The sequence below is a fragment of the Nanorana parkeri genome, unplaced genomic scaffold, assembly GCF_000935625.1.
Source record: "Nanorana parkeri isolate BGI_ZX_2015 unplaced genomic scaffold, ASM93562v1 scaffold511, whole genome shotgun sequence".
NCBI classification, from domain to species: domain Eukaryota; kingdom Metazoa; phylum Chordata; class Amphibia; order Anura; family Dicroglossidae; genus Nanorana; species Nanorana parkeri.
Window position 1 is genome coordinate 356,856 of NW_017306779.1, and position 17,862 is coordinate 374,717.

At 45.7% G+C, this 17,862-nt stretch overlaps 1 protein-coding gene across 1 annotated transcript in view; it reads right to left on the reverse strand.

Annotated features, from left to right (window-relative positions):
* ARAP2 (ArfGAP with RhoGAP domain, ankyrin repeat and PH domain 2) overlaps window positions 1-17,862 on the reverse strand; it is a 235,860-nt gene that overhangs the window by 74,012 nt on the left and 143,986 nt on the right. The gene's annotated exons all lie outside the window — the stretch shown is intronic.

Consider the following 17,862-nt stretch of genomic DNA (forward strand, 5'->3'; position numbering starts at 1 on the left):
GATTTTCCTAAGCGGACCAAGCCACAACAATGTGGCGTTAGAACTGTTGAAATTCTAAAGTTGAAATGTATAATGATTGTTACAAATCATGTGTTGTTAGCCTAACACACATAACTGCAGAGCAATTTTTATAAATCAGACTGCTACAAGCTAATCTGTTGCATATTTATTCCGACAAGCATCAAACTTACATCTCTGATAACTTTTTCTTTTTAAAAAAATACCATTTACCTAAAACTTTTTCTCATTACTTATTAATCTTGCTGCTAAAAATGGGTGAATGGTTAATTAAAAGAAGGAAAAAGGGAAACTAATGAGCATGAAGGCTGGTAGGGCCACAAATCTCCAGTGAATTGAAATTTAAGTGCCAGTATAGTCATTAATAGCTGATTTGATAAAAACCGGTTCTAGCTGAATGCAGTAATAAGCTTTAAAATATGTGGGTGAAATGTTAACTGATGAAAAAAGACCACCCTAATCATATCATGTATGCATATGCTATGACATTAAAGATATCCTCAGTCCCTGACCCTAAAGGAGCTTACAATCTAATGTCCTTACAAGAACACAAACTAAGGCCAATTTAAGCATTTAAGTGGTAGCTAATTAATTCACAAATATATATATATATAGATATATATATAGTGAAAAGAGGAATTTAATGCCTGGTCCAGCACTGTGAGAGTGCTGCATCAGGTGCAAGACTCAATGGAGTCAGGTGGGCATTGATCCACAAGAGGCAACCACCCCTATGCAGCCAGTGATCCTCACCCAGGAGAAGCAAGTGTCCACAGGTAGAAGTGTGTAATAGTCTGTGTGGTGACAGACTAGAGGGTTGGAGCAGCCCAAGACAGGGAGAAGGCTGAAAGAGTTGATGATACTTTACTCTGTTTGATGCTGAAAACCTCTGCTTAGAAATTTCTGATGTGAAGGACTTTTTTCTTTTAAATAAATGTGGGTGAAAAGTCCTTAAACATCAAGTCCTTGGCTTCTCTGCCCTTGAGCTAAACTCACACATAAGAAAAAGGCAAAAAAGAGAAATCTGCAAAAAATATTTCTGGTGTGATGAACTGTTCATGCTAAGGTGCCATTGAAACAGCATGGTCTGTGTGGCAGGCACGATATACCTACAAGAGATAACCTGAGAGAAGCCCATAATGTAACAGTGCTACATTTTGCTGGCTGAGCAAGTGCTGTGGACTTTGTATTTGGTGTGACTGCAGTATGGGGCTCTCAAAAAAGGACATTGGTGCAAAAATGGAGTGAGTTCAGTAACTGGAGGGATTTTCACCAACTGGACCAGCCCCACATGTGCTCAGACAAGAGAATAAGCCAGCTCAAAAGTATGTCATGTAATGGTTTAAATGCTTGTTGACACCAGTGACCCATCTATGGAGAAAGGTAAGTCATCTCTCAGTGCTGTGAGAGAGTTTTTAGACCCAGAAGGAGCATGCTGTTGCCCCGCAACGGTGGACTAAATGAAAGAACCGAGCATGCAGCACTGGGAGAGATCTGGGAGAACACCAGCCTATTGTGTTGGCTATGGACAAAGCTACACAGCATTCTGAAGAGGTCCCTTTAAAAAGCACATTCTATGGAACTTCAGCAAATGAGTCTCTCCACATGCTTGGCCTCATGAAGGTGCCCAAGAGGAGCCTAAACATGGATTTGGGGTTTCCCTTTGTGAAAGGAATGATTGCAGTTATATGTAATGTGTTAAATGTTCAGCTGTGTCTCCTCCTCTACCAGATGGACTGGTACTATGGACTACCAATAACTGGAGCACAGATGGACAAGATTGGGACTGTTGGCCACAAGGTTTATTAACAGTAATGAAAAAGAAAAGGTCTCACAGTACACTTCTGAGTTTCTTCCAGGTAATTTTGGATATGGAGGACATCTCAGAGGACTGTTAAAGTGACATTAAACCCTCAGATTGTTTAACAAAAAACAATACTGTAATGTGTGCCTTACTGTAATCCATGGTTGTTTCCATTCTCTTTGCTGCTCTTCCTTTTAAATCCGTATCTCTTCTCATGCTGGGCAGAACTTCTGTTTTGCAGCAGACTGCCTTGTCTCTGGAATGGATACATGGTGTCTGTGTGCAGGTTCACAACCTGAGCCAGCACTACAGGAAGAGGCACTCAGCTGCAAAGGGAAGTTCTCCCCCAGCATGAGAAGAGATAAGGATTGAAAAGGAAGAGCAGCAAAGAGAAGGGAAACAACCATGGATTACAGTAAGGCACACATTACAGTATTGGTTTATGTTAAAAAATCTGAGGGTTTAATGTCACTTTTAGTCAGATATGTTGTAGACCTCTCTGTGTAAAAGTGTTTTAGAAAGCATTTCTGTTATTCAAGTCTGAGGTGCTGCTGAATCTATATTATTATTATATTATTATTATACCGGATTTATATAGCGCCAACAGTTTGCATAGCGCTTTACAATATAGGGAAGACATTACAATCACAATACAATTCAAGACAAGATGGTCAAGGAAATACTCGCTGCAGCAGCAGATAACCCTGGCAAGATGAAAGGGCCGAGCAATGATGAGAAAATGGCAGAAATCCTTTCCATAACCCTGTAGGCAGTTAAAAAGGCTATATTGAAAGACAAAGAGGTATTTGTGAAAGTGCACAAGTGTGATTCAGGAGATTGTGGTCACTAACCTAAAAGTAGGTAAACCCACAAAAGCCCCTGAAGCACAGAGCGATACGGCAATTGCTAAATGTGGAGACTGGCAAGTCATGCAAGGGTTCACAACAGGTAAAAGTATTGATAAAGGGGCGTGGCCAAGCCATGGACGCGTGAGGAGTGAGACCCTGAAGCTCTGGGCCCGACTTACCACTTACCTCACTCTTTCCATCATCCCCCACCTCTTAATCCACCCATGTCGAAGAAGGGCAAGCAGAAGGGGCAGCGGTCCACGCCGAAGACAGCTTTAAGAAGCTCTTCGTGCGTCCAGACACCCCCACAGACATGCGGCCTACCTCCAACACCGCATCCCCGGACTCTCCTATGGCGCGGTCGCCAGGACGTGACGTGCCATTGGTGGCGGGACCAGGGGCATCAGAGCGGCAGATCCGACTAGACCGCAGGGTCCACGGTGAGCCCTCATCCCCGCTATCCCCTGGAGCCATGTCCCCCGAGGCGCTGGATGATCAGTTAGGAGGGAGCCAGGCCGCCATGTCACCCCTGCTGGATTGTCATGCAAGCCCTTCATGCCACAGCCCACGGCCCCCACCGCTGCTACAGCAATCAATGAGCTCTCCCCGGCCACACAGATCGGAGACCCGGTGGGACTCAGGGGACCACAGGGCTACAGATCAGACATTCTCCCCTTGCCACCTCGCCCACCCAGCAATACGTGCCCCCCTAAGCCACCATTGCCCCAGGGACAGATGGACTGGTCCTCCCCCCCTCTTCCACAGGTGGAGGGGGACTCCTCAGACTCCTGGTAATCGGATCCACAGCTGGGCTCCCTATGCCCCCCTGGAAACTGGCACCCCGTGCAGCATGATCAATTCCACATGACTACTGCCGATCCCAGGGCTGTGCTATGCTCTCTCCCTACTAAAGCAGACTTAGCAGCCATGGTGCCCACTAAATCTGATTTTGAGGTGTTTACATTCCGTATTGAAACTGCCTATAAGCAAGCGATCACTGAAGTTAAGGAAGAGATCGCCTCTGTCTCCTCCAAAGTTGTGGGACTTGAACGTTCCCAGGTAGAGCTGACTCGCAAGATCACGCAGTTAGAGGAAGGCCAATCCTCCGCTAATCATCAGATGACACCTCTGATGCTAGGACTAGATGACCAGGATAATCGAGGCAGGCGCAATAATGTCCGCGTTAGAGGGATTCTTGAATCCACCCATGCGACTGACCTGAAGGCCACCATACAGGTCATCTTTAATCTGTTCTTGGATCGCCCCCCTGATACTGCCATAGAGCTTGACCGGGCTCACAGATCCCTGGGTCCTAGAACACAGAATGCTGAGCGGCCTAGAGATGTTATCTGTCGCATTTATCACTACAACCTCAAGGAAGAAATCATGCGTCAGCCCTGGCGCAAAGGCTCCATTGAGTTTGACGGAGCCTCCATCCACCTTTATCCGGATTTGTCCAGACATACCCTGCAAATGAGACGTATGTTGAAACCTTTGCTGGACGCTATCAGAGCATCCTACCGTTGGGGATACCCCTTTCACCTGATTATCCGGAAATCGGAAAGAACCTTCCTCCTGCGGTCCCCAGATGCTCTACCGGACCTGTTCCATTTCCTGGAGGCCGGGCAGCCTTCCCTGGATACAGTGTTGCCCCCACGACGCTCCCGGTCTCCACGAGGTTCTGCCCCTTCACATAACCGAAATGGAACCCCTGGGAGGGCCCACGGGAGGGCCCACGGGAGGGCCCACCCCCGTCCTACCCGTTGGATGGAAAGGCTTTCACCGCCACGGCCCATGCACCCTGAACCGTAACAGTTTTTTCTATCCTTTTTGTACGCAGATGCCAAATGAGAAACTTCCCCGAAATCCTGCTCTAAAGGACCCCCCCATGAGTGAACTCTCCCATTCAAGGTCCATTGGGGCCTTGATGTGGGGTACCATATGACACAGCTCGTACCAGAGATGCCTACCTCGTGAGTGACCCCTCTTGGCGTCGAGATATTTTACAGTACATTTCACAATGTTACCGTTACTGTTTAGCGTTATTGCCGATGTTCATTTTATTTTATACATGCATGATTATGTTCCTATGTGTGCGATGGGTACACATGTACCAATATCATATTTGCAGTACCAGGCGCTGGTGATGTTTTTACGCATGTGGTTGGGTTCGGAGGGTATTAGTGGTAACCGCCAACCACCCCCCCTGTGGCTCGCGTCACTGGGGGGGTCACACAAGTTGCAGGGGATGGTTCGTGGCGGCCTTGTGAAAGTGCACGAGGTAGATAGATACTGTATGTATCCTCCCCTTTCTGTTCCGCCGGAACCGGTGGACCGGACAGGGCGGGTGAACTTCTCGGTGACTAAGCGCTTTGTGGGCTTTCCCTCTTTCAGGGCTATATAACTATGCCCCTAACATGCAGGGTTACAGTTTACATGGGTAATTAGAAGAAAGTTTGTACCTTCAGGTGGAACAATGTTAAGTTGTGTGCCTGGAGCGTTTGGATACCTCCGAATCCCTTGTTTTGGTTGCTTCCCCCAATAGGCCCTACTCTCCTTGGGTGTTCACCCTTGTGAGGGTATTTCAGAAGCAGCTGTTCGCTTCCATTAGTTGTTTTCCTGCTTCACCGCCTCTTCCACTCTTTTTCTGTCTCCCTACCTACTTCCCCTCTTCCCTACAGCCGGTTGCCGACTGACTGTTCATTTCTTCACCTCTCAACCCCTAGTGTCTCCCCCCCATCGTCCCTACCCCCCATCTCTCACACCGTTATGACCCCACTAAAGTTGGTTTCGTATAATGTTAGAGGCCTTAATATACCTGAAAAGTGGAGGATGATCCTCTCTGAGCTACACCGTCAGCGGACTCAAATAGGTTTCCTCCAGAAGACTAATTTCTCAGTGGTTAAACCCCCTACACTCCGAGATCGTTACTACCCCACGGTATAGCATAGTTACTCCCCAGATAAGAAATCCCGTGGGGTTTGCATCCTCTTGTCTCAGTCAGTCCCATGGTCCCAGCTTGACATGTTTGCCGGCGAGGAGGGCAGATTGCTTATGATTAAAGGGAGGATCGGTGCCACTTTAGTTACCTTGGTCAATGTCTACCTGCCTAACCAAAGTCAGCTCACATTCTTGGATCGGGTTTTAGAGCGGATAGACAAATTCAGGGAGGGACAGTTAGTAGTGGGGGGGGGGAAAATCATGCCCCCATTGAGATACTCGTGGACTGGGGTCCAGATACTCCTCGTTCCTGGCAATGGCGCCTGAATGAATCCCTGATTTCTGATCCCACCCTTGCATCTGAACTAGCCCAAGATTTACGGTCCTACTTCACTCTGAACACCCCTTCGGAATGTTCCCCATATGTGGTCTGGGAGGATCACAAAGCGTATATAAGGGGTACTCTTATCAGAATGGGATCTAGACTTAAACGACAGCGAACACAGCAAATCAGCTCTTTATTGTCCCAGATTAATTCCTTGGAACTCATACATAAACGATGTCCAGACCCGGTAACATCCTTTGACCTATCTAGACTACGGGAATTGCTTCGCACTTTGTGCCTTGCGAAAGCTTGAGCAGCCCTCTCGAAATGCCGCCGACACTTCTATGAGTATGGCAACCACTGCAGCCGGTCAATGGCCCGGGCACTCCGCCATCAACGCTCGAAAACGTTTATACCGGCCATCAAGTCCTCCACGGACACCACTCTCCATTTAATGGAGGATATAGCGGCGGCATTTCGAGATTACTATTCCTCTCTGTACAACCTTCCCCGCCCTCCCTCAGCCCAGGTCCTATCTCAACGACAACAGCGTATCCGACAATTTTTATTGGACTCACACCTCCCCTGTCTATCTGCTGACATCGTACCTCTCTTAGAAGACCCTTTGTCTTCTCAACAGCTAGAATCCACCATCAAACAGACACAGACTGGCAAGGCCCCAGGCCCCGATGGGTTTCCGATCTCCTACTACAAAACCTTTTCCAGTATCCTTAATCCACACTTGTTGCAAGCACTGAACTCGATCACCTCGGAGAGGGGGGCCCCCCTTGATGCCCTGTCTGCTCATATCACCGTTCTACCAAAGCCTGATAAAGACCCTCTGTTGTGTCCCAGCTATCGCCCCATTTCACTCCTTAACATGGACACTAAGCTATTTGCGAAGGTGCTGTCCCTTCGCCTCCTTCCATATCTCCCCTTGATAATCCACCAGGACCAATCAGGTTTTCTCCCCCATCGTGAGGCAAGAGACAACACCACGAGGGCTCTTAACCTCATTCACTCAGCCATGTCAGAAGACCAACCATGTCTTCTCCTATCAACAGATGCTGAAAAAGCCTTTGATTGGGTCGACTGGTCCTTTATGCGGCTTACACTGGAGCACATTGGATTGGGTCCCCACATGCTTGCCTGGATAACATCCCTATAACTGTCTGCTCATATCCCCTTTCTACCAAAGCCTGATAAAGACCCTCTGTTGTGTCCCAGCTATCGCCCCATTTCACTCCTTAACATGGACACTAAGCTATTTGCGAAGGTGCTGTCCCTTCGCCTCCTTCCATATCTCCCCTTGATAATCCACCAGGACCAATCAGGTTTTCTCCCCCATCGTGAGGCAAGAGACAACACCACGAGGGCTCTTAACCTCATTCACTCAGCCATGTCAGAAGACCAACCATGTCTTCTCCTATCAACAGATGCTGAAAAAGCCTTTGATTGGGTCGACTGGTCCTTTATGCGGCTTACACTGGAGCACATTGGATTGGGTCCCCACATGCTTGCCTGGATAACATCCCTATACTCTTCCCCTTCCGCTAGAGTATGAATCAACGGTGTGTTATCAGACTCTTTTGGAATATCTAACGGTACCAGACAGGGCTGCCCGCTCTACCCACTTATTTTTGTACTCACACTGGAGCCTCTCCTCTGCACGATTAGAGCACACCCAGATATTCGGGGAATACACCTGCAAGACGGGCATCATAAGGTGGCTGCGTATGCAGATGACCTTCTATTCTTCGTCTCATCTCCGGACATCTCTATTCCCAACCTCCTAGCGGCTCTGCGACATTACGGGGAACTATCCAACTACCACATTAATGGCCAGAAATCGGAGGCCCTCAACCTTAATATCCCATGGGTGACATACACTAGACTACAGCACAACTTCCCATTTCAATGGTCCACTTGTTCTATTAAATACATAGGGGTGCGAATACCACGCAATCTCGATGATACCTTCTCCCTTAACTTTCCCCCGTTACTCAAGAAAATAAGATCAGACCTCCAACAATGGTCTCACCTAGCCTTCTCTTGGACTGGTCGATGCAATATCATTAAGCAGAATGTACTTCCACGGCTCCTATACTCCTTGCAGACCCTCCCAAATTTTATTCCGAGGGCATTCCTAGCATCTTCTCAATCGGCCATTACCAAATTTATATGGGCCCAGGCACCAGCTAGGATCCGGCACTCCATTCTACAGCGTCCCAAGCCTCATGGAGGCCTGGCGCTGCCAGATATCCACTTGTACTACCTCGTGGCACATCTCTCTCGGATCATAGATTGGTGTAGACACGGGGAACTCAAGGCTTGGGTCGCGGTGGAACAGTCCTTCTCCTTCATTCCTTTGAAGACCCTCCCTTGGTGTACACGCCCCGCCCCGAGACACCTCCAGCTACACCCTACTATTGGCCCCACTCTGAAAGTAGCCAAATTGGCCTTCAAATACAAAGGAATATCGACCTCACCATCCCTGTTACACCCAGTTATCGGGACTTCTCCCCCGGCATACAGGACGCGGCCAATTGGGGAAGCAGGATAAGTTCAGAGCTTTCCACTTTCTCAAGGGACCCGCGTGGCCCACTCTCTCTGAACTAACTTCGGACCCATCTCTGTCAACCTTGGGCTTCTGGAGACTACGCCAACTGGCACACTACCTATCCTCACTACCTTCGCCAAGTCTCTTTTCCAGATCGCTATCACCGTACGAGAGAGAGTGCAACACAACAGGCCCCCTTTCTAAAACACTGTCTCTATGCTACAAATTACTTATCTCCCCGGATCTTGATCAACCTCTACCTTTCCTCGAGAGATAGCAGAGGGACCTGGGGCCCAGTTTACCCCTGATGAAAGGTCTCGGATCCTGCGGCTCACCCTGGGGTCGTCTATCTGCAACAGATACCAGGAAACTGGATATAAGATTTTGACTAGATGGTACCGAACTCCCCATAAGCTCCATGTGATCTTCACTGAAGTACCAGACGTTTGCTGGCGCTGCAGTTCCTCGCCGGCTGACATATACCACATCTTTTGGTCCTGTCCATCGCTATTGGGCTTTTGGACCCAGGTCAGGGACATAATACAGAAATTTACTGATAGACCAATCCCATTAGACCCAGCCTATTTTTTTCTACACCACAATAACATCCCGTTAAAGACATATAGACGGTCCGTTCTTGTATACCTGGTGAACGCCTGTATACCTCTTTTGTGGAAACAGTTGTCGCCGCCCACCGTACGGCAGTGGCTCCAGCGAGTTAACGATATTAAACATATGGAAGATCTCACTAGCTCCATAAAGGGCACAGTGTCTAAATTCTCCACCACATGGTTTTACTGGACTGAGTTTCTTGAATCAACCGAATACCAACTTTTAATGAGCAGTTAAGATCCACGGCATGAGTGTGAAAATACCCTGCCCACCCACCCTTCCCCTGTCTTGTTTCCTTCCCTACCTCTCTCCATTTTCTTCTTCACGTTGTCATACCTGTGCACCCCTGACATTATACCTGTCATGTCGGGCTATGGGCTCCATAAAGGGCTCCATGCCTCGACGACTTGAGTGGTTATATACCATCCTTTCCCTGCCTTGGCTCACCTTGGGAACGGGCCCTGGCTTGGTACCAGAGAAGCTATGCTTTTTGCCTATGACAGGGAGCTGTAATGGGAATTCATATGGTTCAATTGTTTTATGACAACACATCACTCCTTGATTGTATTACCCCTTAATGTATGACAATGTTACTTGTTTTGTACCTTTGTTTTATATCTGAAAAAAAAAAAAAAACATTTCTTTCAATAAAAAACAGAATTGAAAAAAAAAAAGTATTGATAATTATCTGGTTGGTTATAAAAAATGCCAGATGTCAGGACAGGTGCCTGCAAAGTATCAGATTACAGAAGAGTTGGTGTTTTGTGAGGTTGCTGTGGGATATAACCACCCAACTGTGTATATTCCCTCTGTAGATACCTCCCTACCTGGAGCGGACAAGCAGATTCCTGACATTACTGTGGTATAATGGGGGTAGAACCCCCATTACAGCATGGTAGTGTGTGGAAGGATGTCCCACTCTGATAGAAATGTATTCACAAGAAAACTTTTACCTTTGATCTAAAAGAAGTGGGTTGTTGTTCTGGGGCTTGTTTGTTTCAACCCCTGGCTCGAAATAGAGGGGGGTATGTTACAGACTGTCACTGTGAAATTAAGCATTTAATGCTTGGTCCAGCACTGAAAAGGGCACCAGAGCAAGCACATGACTCAGTGGAGTCAGGTGGACGTTGCTCCACAGTGGCAGCCACCCTGTGCAAGCAGTGCTTCTCCCCTATTAGACTGTGATGCTGCAAGGGAGCAGTAAGTGTGCACAAGCTAATGTTAGTCTGTTTGATGCTTAAAATCCCTGCTTGGGGATTCTTTTAAATATACATGGGTGGAAAGTCCTTAAATGCCAAGCTGGCAACTAAAATAAGTCCTTGACTCCTCTACCTTTCAGCTGAACCATAGCCATATACACAGTATATATACAGTGATGGCCAAAAATATTGGCACCCCTGCATTTTTGTCAGATAATGCAGCACTTTGTGCAGAAAATTGCTGCAATTACAAATGTTTAGGCATTCTCATGTTTATTTATTTTGTTTGTATTGGTATGACACAGAAAAGTGGAGAAAGAAAAAGCCAAACCTGACACATTCCATGCAAAACTCCAAACATGGACTGGAGAAAGTTATTGGCACATCTTCCAAATTGCAAGAAATAATTGCATTCCAAGTTTTTGTGGAAAAGCATGAACAATCTCGAGGTTACAAGTCCATCTGCAGAGATCTTGATGTTCCTATGTCCACTGTGTGCAACATTGTCAAGACGTTTACAGCCCATGGCACTGTAGCTAATCTCTACTGGACGTGGACAAAAGAGAACAATTGATCAAAGATTGCAACAAAGGATTATTCAAATGGTAGATAAAGACCCTCGATCAACTTCCAGGCAAATTCAACCTGACCTTCACGCACAGGGCACAACTCTGTCAGCTCGCACTATACTTCACCATCTGAATGAAAAGGGACACTATGGTAGGAGACCCCAGATTGGAGTTAGACAAAAATTACCTGCAGAAGCCAAAATCCTTTTGGGAGAATGTGCTGTGGACAGACAAAACCAAATGACAGGTTTTTGGTGCAGCCCATCATTGTACTGTTTTCAGAAAAAGAAATGAGGCCTTTAAAAAAAATACAGTCCCTACAGTCAAACATGATAGAGGTTCACTGATGTTTTGGGGTTGCTTTGCTGCTTCAGGCGCTGGATGTCTTGACTGAGTACATGGCATTATGAAACCTGAAGACTACCAAATAATTCTGGTGTGCAATTTAGGGTTCAGTGTCAGAAAGTTGTGTCTCCGCCAGAGGTCATGGGTCTTATAGTAGGACAATGACCCAAAGCACACATCAAAAAGTACCGAGAAATGGTTTCAGAGAAAGCGCTGGAGAGTACTGGACTGGCCAGAAATGAGTCCAGATCTGAATTCAATAGAGCACCTGTAGAGAGATCTCAAAACAGCAGTTGGGAAAAGGAACCCTTCCAATCTGAGAGACCTGGAGCAGTTGGCGAAAGAAGAGTGGCCCAAAATGTCTGTAGAGAGGTGTAAGAAACTCATGTATGGTTGCAGGAAGCGATTGATTTCAGTTATTTTTTTATATCAAGGGCTGTGCTACCAAATATTAATTGAGGGTGCCAATAATTTTGTCCAGTCCATTTTTGGAGGTTTGCGTGGAATGTAAAAGGTTGGGATTTTTTTCCTCAATTTTTTGGGTCATACCAATGCAAATAAACATGAGAATGCCTAAACATTTGTAATTGCAACAATTTTCTGTGCAAAGTGGTGCATTATCTGACAGAAATGCAGGGGTGCCAATATTTGTGGCCATGAGTGTATCTACCTAGTTGTTCATTTGTATAATGGCAGGACATAAACAAGTAAAACTCTTTTTCCTTTTCTGTCAGTTTTTTTTAAACTGTTCCCTTTTTTTTTTCCCTCAGGTTGCAGTGCTCTTGTTAGGGGGAGGGGTTAATTGAGCTCAGGTGTCTCTCATTGAGCAGGTGTATTATAAACTAGTGCATCACTCATTTTGAGCTTGAACTCCCAGGCCCATATTACATGGGCCCAACATAGCAGCAAATCCTGCACCTTTGATACTAAACTAGGTCTATCTATCTATCTATCTATCTATCTATCTATCTATCTATCTATCTATCTATCTATCTATCTATCTATATATCTATCTTATTTATCTTTCCTATCTATCTATCTATCTATCTATCTATCTATCTATCTATCTATCTATCTATCTATCTTTGTATCTGTCTATCTCTCTATTTATCTCATTGGAAGAAGCCTGCATATGAACTGGGAAGGCTTCATGGGGAAGAAGTTGCCCTCCAGTAACTGTGTCTGTGTTGATGGACAATTTTGTGAGTCACAAGTTTTAGGTTTTTGACCACTGAAAAGAGCCCAAAAGTCTCTGAGAGTGTGACTGTCAGCCTAGATCGTTGCGCAATAGAACAATATAGGGGTTTTACTTGTCCCCAACTGTCCCCAACATTGTCTTTTATTTTTAAATACAATGGGGCAGGTTAGGACTTAAAGTGAAATTAAAACATCAGATTTTTTAACATAAACCAACACTGTAATATCCTTCTCTTCCTTTTTCCCTTCTCTTTGCTGCTCTTCCTTTTAAATCTGTATCTGTTCTCATGCTGGGGGAGAACTTCCCTTTGCAGCTGAGTGCCTCTTCCTGTAGTGCTGGCTCAGGTTGTGAACCTACACACAGACACCATGGGGTCTATTCACGAAGCTGCCGAGGGCAGCCGAGTGAATGACCGATCTGAAGTGAAGTGAGCCGAACAGTGTTCGGCTATTCACTTCAGGCTGGTACGGCTAATTTCAGCCGTACATCGGCTGAAATCAGCCGTACATCGGCTTGCTTCGTGTGGCTTTGGGTCGGTCGAACATGCTCAGCATGTTCGGCCAACCCGAAGTGCAGAAGGAGTTAGACTCAGCTGATCCAATATCTGGATCGGCTGAGCCGAATCTCCGGCAGGCTACTCACTGCTCTTCAGGCTATTCCTAAAGATCCCGAACAGAAGTGAGTGAATAGCCGAATGCTGCTCGGCGGCATTCGGCTCGGCTGTTCTGCACGGTCCCTCAGAGGTACCGAGCAGAACAGAAAAAGAGTGAAAAAAGTGAAAAAAGTAAATAGCAAACGATTGCGCGGAGCTAGCAGTGACAGCTAGCTCCGCCCAATAGTTTCCTATTGTCAGGCGGCTCTGCTGCTGTCAAAAAAAAAGAAAGAAAAAACTCTCCCGGGTGCTCTGGGAGCCTCCCGATCCCGGCTGCCAGGGAGAGAAACACCACTGTGTCTTTTTTTCTTTATTCTGATACGAGCGATGTCAGAATATAAAAAAAAAAAAACCATTTTTCTCTCCTTGGTGGCCGGGAGCAGGAGACTCCCGGGGCGCCAGGGAGAGTTAGCTGTTTGGAGATCAGTGTCCCTGGTTAGCAGGTAACCAGGGACGCTGATCTCTCTGAAAGTGGCCAGAGCCAGCCGTAAGATCACGGCTGGCTCCGCCCAGCTGTCAGAAGCAGGCTGTCGGCCTGCCAATGGCCGAAGGATCTGGCCGAAGCTGCGGCCAGATCCTTCAGCAGCTTCATGAACAGACCCCCATGTATCCATTCCAGAGACAAGGCAGTCTGCTGCAAAACAGAAGTTCTGCCCAGCAGAGAAGAGATATGGATTTAAAAGGAAGAGCAGCAAGAGAAGGGGAACTACCATGGATTACAGTAAGGCACACATTACAGTATTGTTTTATGTTAAAAAATCGGAGGGTTTAATGTCACTCTAAAGGAGAACTATGAGAGTGATTTTTGACAACACCTCATAGTTCTAGCCGACCTGTGACAATGAGACTGTCACAGGTCGGCTCAGTAGATCGGGAGGTGAGCGAACACATACCAGGTTCACTCACCTCTCGATCCTGTCACGGCTCTCTGCCGTGACAGGGGGAGGGGCTGGATTCCCCTCTCCCCGCTCCGATCTGCCAGCGCTGACTGGCGGAACGGACGGGGGAGGGGGGCGGGCACAGCTGGCTCTGCCTCTAGATAGGCAGAGCCAGCTGTCACTCACGCAGCTGGGCGGATCCCGTCATCTATGTCGGGATCCGCTCCGGCTGCGGCGTCTCAGTATGCCGCGAGCTGTAGCTCGCGGTATACTGAGCTTAGGGTAACGGGAGGACGCTAGTTTGTGTCCTCCCGTTACCCTAAGGAGAACTATGGGGGAAAACACTGACCCCATAGTTCTCCTTTAAGTAAGTTTTTATTGCTGTCCTATTTCCCTTTGACAACGAGATATGAAATGAGAGTCACAGGAGTCGGACAAATATAAACAGCAATAAACGCACAGAGATTCCAACTTTTTCCCATTCTATTAAAGCCCGATCAAAGCTTCCACAAAACATAGAAGAATTAATGCCAGTGCTTTCAAAGCAGTAGATATGAATAGCTTATCTTAAATTCTGATTTTCCCCTGCCAGAGTGTAATAAAACTCTGACAGATGTGACTTGAGTTGGGCTTTACATGACCTCGAAGTTAGAATTTAGGCTGGATAGAGTTAAATACTGATATTATTCATGTATGTATAAAACATCAGAAGCTGGGATATTGCTCTTTGCTAACACATTCAATCTTTGTGCAAATTGGACTTAACATCAAAAAAGTACTGATAGGTAAAATGAGACCACAACAAGCACAGGTCAAGGGCTGCATTCAGCGCTGCGTAAATGTTTAATATGTTGACAACATGACACATAAAGTTTGAACTGGAGTCTCAAAAAGCATAGAGGTGTAAAAGCAACAATACTTCTTAGATTGCAGAAACTGCCCAGGTCCTTGGAAAAGCACTAAAATTGATGCACATGAACAATATGCCTTAACAAACATTTTTATTTCCTTTCAGGCAGAAGTTTATACAGTATAACATTAAAATGGCACAATTTACTGGCTAGCTTGAAGACTAGAAAATTACACTGTCATCTAAAGATCAGTTTAGGACACTGATTCCCAGAGTGTGTCCGGGTCTGACATTAGACAGTCACAGAGGCTGAATCTTATCATTACTGAAGCAGAATTATAACCAGCCCTTTTATTAGTTTGCACGTGTCTGAGCTTGTCATCCACATCAAGACTGCTAAAGTACCATATGGGTTTAGATGTTACGCTTCCATTTTAATTGCTCTTCATTGTTGCCTTTTAAAATGTATGTCAAGGTAAAGTTTAAAAAAATAAATAAATTAAAATATATATATAGTGGCCAGATTATTATGACCACCTGACGTTTGTAGGCAAATTAGCTATAATTAGCAAGAATTTTGCGCTAAAGTTGCTAGAGGGCCAGACCATTATAAATAGGGAAGCAGGTTGTTTACCACGACAGTAGAAGTGATTTTTTTCTGAAGATATGGGTAAACAACGCAATTTAACAGCCTTTAAATGTGGGATGTTGGCGCTCGGAGCCATGGAGCGAGTATCAGCAAAACAGCAGAATTCGTTAAACGTTCAAGAGCAGCTGTTATTAAAGTGTTTAAAGACTGGACTGTCAGCCGAAAATCTGGGCCTGAATGTGCAAATTGTGGCCGTCAGCGACCAGTCAATGTTAGGGCAGAACGGAGAGTGGCAAGACTGGTACAAGAATACAGAAGGGCAACAGTGCAGTGTCAGATTCCTCGCATCACCTTTCAACATCTTGTGGAGTCACGAGGCGGCCCAACAAAGTCATCTCGTTGAGTCATCTCGTTGAGTCATCTCGTGGCCCAACGAAGTACTGATGGGGTGTGCATAATAATCTGGCCGCTCAGTGTATAATGCTCAGCATAAATGAGTACACCCCAACAGATTTGTCAGAAAACCTTTACTTTCCTTTCATAAACAACATTTTCTATGGGACACTATACTAAAAAATACTCCCACAAATGTGGGCCTTTAATTGCAACCAAGATTTGTTAATTTGCACACACAAAGTATTTTTCCACCCCATAAATACACCCCAATGACACCCCATAAATACACCCCATAAATACAACCCAATGAAAGTCATAGGAGCAAAGCTAAATTTTTGACAACAAAATCATAATTAACAAGAATTCAACGACAGGTGAGTATAATTATTCATTAAACAGGTGTCCAGCAGACATTTGATTATACCTGTTGACCTGCCGGAAATCCAGCAAGCTAATAAGCTAATAAGTTTCTGTTTTGGCTTTGACTAGCCTTCCCCAAATGCACATTAAAATAAACTACTGGAAACATTTAAATAAACTGCTGATTGGACAGTAAAAGAGCAGCAGCAGACTGATGAGGTCATCTTCAGCTCACTCTATTCTCTAGTCTGTTAGCATGTTCTTTCTGAACACATTTGCATGCAGCACATTTAAGTGGCTGGCAGTCCTGGCCTTCCATTATTCAAGTCAAATTCAGCTACTTACACCAGTTGTATTCAAAAGAATGCATAACACACATAGAGGGTTATTTACAAAAGAGCCAAAGGATCCAGCTGTAGCTTTGGCTGACCCTTCAGCTTCCTTCGGACGCCTGAGCCCTTCGGTTCAGTCGAACTAAAGGGCTGCTGTACGGGCTATTCACAATAGCCCGTACAGCAGCAGAAGGCAGCCGAGCAGCTCAGCCGAGCCGAAAGAATATGCTTCAGGCGTAGTGATAGCCAAAGCGTGGAGAAAGGTCATCTGAAGGCGGCTTTTGGCTATACACTCACTGCCGTTCGGCTCCTATGAAAATAGGGGCGAACGGCAGGGAGCAAGCTGCCGGAGCTTCGGCTCAGCCGATCCAAATGTTGGATTGGCTGAGTCAAACTGCTTCTGCACTTTGGCTCAGCCAAACATGCAGATCATGTTCAGCTGACCGAAGGCAGCCAATGTACAGCTGATTTTAGCCGATGTGTGGCTGAAATCAGCCATGCAAGGCTGAAGTGAATAGCCGAACTGCGTTCGACTCACTTCATTTCGGCTGGGTTATTCACTCGGCTGCCTTCAGCAGCTTTGTGAATAGTTCACATAATTAAAGTTCATCTAAAGTTTCCTCTGTCATAGTATAAACAAGCCCCAAATCCAGGTACTATGTGATGCACAAGCCTCATAAAGTAAACAAAACATGCTCTTTACTTTCTCTGACCGAGGCAAATCCTCCTTTATTTGTCTTTCACATGCGCCCCCTCCCAGGCACTGCAGCTCAGACTGAGATGGCTTCATCTACAGAGACAGCAATGTAAATCTAAAAAGCAGTGGGTAGCACTAGGTGTGTCCAGCTGGCTAGCCAGGTAGCCATGCCCCCTGCAACATCTTCTCATATCACTGTAGTTATAGCAGGCACAACTAAATGAGAGTGGCAACTCTGCTTTGAATTTAGAAGTAGTGCAGCATTGTTGCCACACCATCACAGGAAGTTGCATTAGGTGGAATACACTGGCAGGCCTAAATGGTACTTAACAAGGGAACTGAGATCAAAATGTAAGATCAGATGCACTTATAATTAAGTGCTGCAACACATATTTTCTTTTAATTTGAGGCCATAGTTCTCATAATGCCATAGTATTTTATTGCTGCATGGAGTTCAGCTTTAAAGAGACAGAAATGTGTTTAAAAACCACACTGCCAATATGTCAACCAGGAAGCTGGCATTTTCAGAAGTAGGTTAGCAATGAGATCCTACATTAAAAAAAAAAAAACAGAACAAAAAGTGCTCAACAAACTGTTGGTGCTATATGAATGAATCCTGTGTAATAAAAAAGCTAAAGAAAATAATAAAGTATGTTGGTATATACTGTGTATATATATATATATATATAT